Source organism: Mustela nivalis (genome assembly GCF_964662115.1).
Source record: "Mustela nivalis genome assembly, chromosome: 7".
In the NCBI taxonomy this organism is placed as follows: domain Eukaryota; kingdom Metazoa; phylum Chordata; class Mammalia; order Carnivora; family Mustelidae; genus Mustela; species Mustela nivalis.
This window is the reverse complement of record NC_139026.1, coordinates 94,015,887-94,019,932: the sequence shown is the minus strand read 5'-3', so window position 1 is coordinate 94,019,932 and position 4,046 is coordinate 94,015,887.

Below are 4,046 nucleotides of genomic sequence, written 5' to 3'. Positions count from 1 at the left end.
ATTTTAACAATATTTATTCTTCCGATCCAATGCATGGAATGTTCTTCCATCTATTTGTGTCTTCTTCAATTTCTTTCATGAGTGTTCTGTAGTTCCTCGAGTACAGATCCTTTACTTCTTTGGTTAGGTTTATTCCCAGGTATCTTGTGGTTCTTGGTGCTATAGTAAATGGAATCGATTCTCTAATTTTCCTTTCTGTATTTTCATTGTTAGTGTATAAGAAAGCCACTGATTTCTGTACATTGACTTTGTATCCTGCCACGTTGCTGAATTGCTGTATGAGTTCTAGTAGTTTGGGGGTGGAGTCTTTTGGGTTTTCCATATAAAGAATCGTGTCATGTGCAAAGAGAGAGAGTTTGACTTCTTCATTACGAATTTGGATACCTTTTATTTCTCTTTGTTGTCTGATTGCTGTTGCTAGGACTTCTATGTTGAACAAGAGTGGTGAAAGTGGGCATTATTGTCTTGTTCCTGATCTCAACGGGAAGGCTGCAAGCTTTTTCCCATTTAGGATGATATTTGCTGTGGGTCTTTCATAGATAGATTTGATGAGGTTCAGGAATGTTCCCTCTATTCCTATACTTTGAAGCGTTTTAATCAGGAACGGATGCTGGATTTTGTCAATGCTTTTTCTGCATCAATTGAGAGGACCATGTGTTTCTTCTCTCTTCTCATATTAATTTGTTCTATCACATTGATAGATTTGCGAATGTTGAACTATCCTTGTAGCCCAGGGATGAATCCCACCTGATCATGGTGAATAATCTTTTTATGTGCTGTTCGATCCTGTTGGCTAGGATTTTGTTGAGAATCTTAGCATCCATATTCATCAGTGAAATTGGTCTAAAATTCTTTTTTTTGGTAGGGTCTTTGCCTGGTTTGGGGATCAGGGTAATGCTGGCTTCATAGAAAAAGTATGGAAGTTTTCTTTCTGCTTCAATTTTTTGAAACCGCTTCAGGAGAATAGGTGTTATTTCTTCTTTGAAAGTTTGGTAGAATTCCCCAGGGAGTCTGTCAGGTCCAGGGCTCTTGTTTTTTGGGAGGTTTTTGATCACTGCTTGAATCTCGTTATTAGATATCGGTCTATTCAGGTTGTTGATTTCTTCCTGGTTCAATTTTGGTAGTTTATATTTTTCCAGGAATGCATCCATTTCATCTAGGTTGCTAAGCTTATTGGCATATAACCGTTGATAATAACTTCTGATGATTGTTTCTACTTCCTTGGTGTTAGTTGTGATCTCTCCCTTTTCATTCATAATTTTATGAAATTCTGCTTTCACTCTTTTCTTTTGGATTAGTGTGGCCAATGGTTTATCGATCTTATTGATTCTTTCAAAAGACCAGCTTCTAGTTTCATTGATACGTTCTACTGTATCTCTGGATTCTATCTCATTGATCTCAGCTCTAATCTTGATGATTTCCCTTCTTATGTGTGGAGTTGGTTTGATTTGTTGTTGATTCTCCAGGTCTTTAAGGTGTAGAGACAGCTGCTTTGTTCTGGATTTTTCAATTTTTTTGAGGGAGGCTTGGATGGCTATGTATTTTCCCCTTAGGACCGCCTTTGCTGTATCCCATAGCTTTTGGACAGAAGTGTCTTCATTCTCATTGGTTTCCATGAATTGTTTCAGTTCTTCTTTGATCTCCTGGTTGATCCAAGCATTCTTAAGCAAGGTGGTCTTTAGCTTCTAGGTGTTTGATTTCCTTCTGAACTTTTCCTTGTGATTGAGCTCCAGTTTCAAATCATTGTGATCTGAGAATATGCAGGGAATAATCTCAGTCGTTTGGTATAATTTGAGTCCTGATTTGTGACCCAGTATGTGGTCTATTCTGGAGAAGGTTCCATGTGCACTTGAGAAGAATGAGTATTCTGTTGTTTCAGGGTGGAATATTCTGTATATATCTATGAGGTCCATCTGGTTCAATGTGTCATTCAATGGTCTTGTTTCTTTATTGATTTTCTGCTTCAATGATCTGTCTAAATCTGGGTGAGGCTGTTAAGATCTCCTACAATTAGTGTATTCATATCAATATGACTCTTTATCTTGATTAACAGTTTTCTTAAGTAATTGGCTGCTCCCATATTGCGGGCATAGATATTTACAATTGTTAGATCATCTTGGTGGATAGTCCCTTTAAGGATTATGTAGTGTCCTTCTGTATCTCTGACTACAGTCTTTAGTTTGAAGTCAATGTATGTGATATGAGAATTGTTACCCCAGCCTTCTTTTGAGACCCATTGGCATGAAGGATGTTTCTCCATCCCTTCACTTTCAGTCTGTGTCTATCTTTAGGTTTAAAATGGGTCTCTTGTAGACAACATATGGATGGGTCCTGTCATTTTATCCAATCTGAAACCCTGTGCCATTTTATGGGTGCATTTATGCCATTCACATTGAGAGTGATTATTGATAGCTACGTTTTTATTGACATTGAGTTGCCTTTAAAGTCTTTCTTTCTGTAGACTGTCTCTATATTTCTGTTCAATGCTATTCTTGGGATTTTTCCTCTTTTATGGAAGCCCCCTTAATATTTCCTGCAGTGTCGGGTTGGTCGTTGCATAGTCTTTTAAGCCTTGCCGGTCTTGAAAACTCTTTATCTCTCCATCCATTTTGAATGTCAGTCTTGCTGGATAAAGTATTCTTGGCTGTACGTTCTTCTCATTTAGTGCTCTGAATATATCTTGCCAGCCTCTTCTGGCTTGCCAGGTCTCTGTGGACAGGTCTGACGTTATTCTGTTGGGCTTTCCTCTGTAAGTAAGGAGCCTCTTTACCCTGGCGGCTTTCAAGAGATTATACCTACTATTATAATTCCTCAATTTTACTATCAGGTGTCGTGATGTTTTTTGTAATGTATAATCTTGGGTGGAGACTGTTCAGCCTCTAGTACATGAACGCTGGTTCCATTCACGAGATTGGGAAAATTTTTATGAAAGACTTGTTCCACTATATCTTCTAGACTTCTTTCGTTCTCCTCCCCTTCAGGGATTCTAATAATTCTGACGTTGGAATGCTTCATGGCATCATTTATTTCCCTGATTCTGTATTCGTGGCTTCTAAGCTGTTTGTTCCAGGCTTCCTCCAGATCCTTTCTCTCTATCTGTTTGTCTTCCAGATCACTAATTCTATCTTCTGTCTCAGTTACCCTAGCTTTGAGAGAGTTTAGATTAGATTGGAACTCATTGAGAGCATTGTGAGCCTCCTCCCTGGTAGCTTTAAGCTCCACCCTAACATTGTGAACATCCTGTCTGGTCGCTTTCAGTTCAGCCCTAATCAATTCCATTTGGCCATCCATGGCTTTCTCCAACCTAGCTATTGCCTGGATAATTGTTAGCCTGAATTCTCTTTCCGACATATTGTCTATGTTGATAGCCATTAGCTCTGTTGCAGAAGGCCCATCCTCTGTATTTTTCTTCTGTTGGGCATTCCTCCTCCTAGTCATTTTGGTGGGAGATGACTGAACAGATGTAGCTGTATGTATCTACTGTGGTGCAGTCAAGGTGCACCCTGGAACACTTCTGAGCAATCAGGATTACCCACCGAAACCAGAGACAAAAGAAATGAAAAAGAAAAAAAAAAAAAAAAAGAAAAGGAAAAAAAGAGAGAGAGAGAGAGACAGGAAAGAAAGGGAAGATGAAAGAGAAGGTTCAGCCCAGATGGGCCCCAAGGTAAGATTTATGAAGTAGACAAACAAAAAGGAACAAAAAGACTGATACACGTATATGACAAGAGAAAAGAAAATATATATGCAAATAAAGGAAGAACCTCGTCAAAAAGAACCCCAAGGGTAAGATTTATATGCTATCAGGACAAACACAAAAACACAGAAACACTGGTGGAAGAAGATGGGAGAGTTCTTATTAATACTCAGTGTATGCAAGGAAGGTTGTTTTGATTCTTCCTGGATGTATCTTGATATCTTTGTTAAAGGACTCAACTTTCCTAAGATACAGGGGATTAAAAATTGGTTTACCTATAGGGGTAGTATTGATTGGGGAAAGGGGATTACTTTGAAGTTTAACTCTATATGAATAGTAGAGGATAAAAATA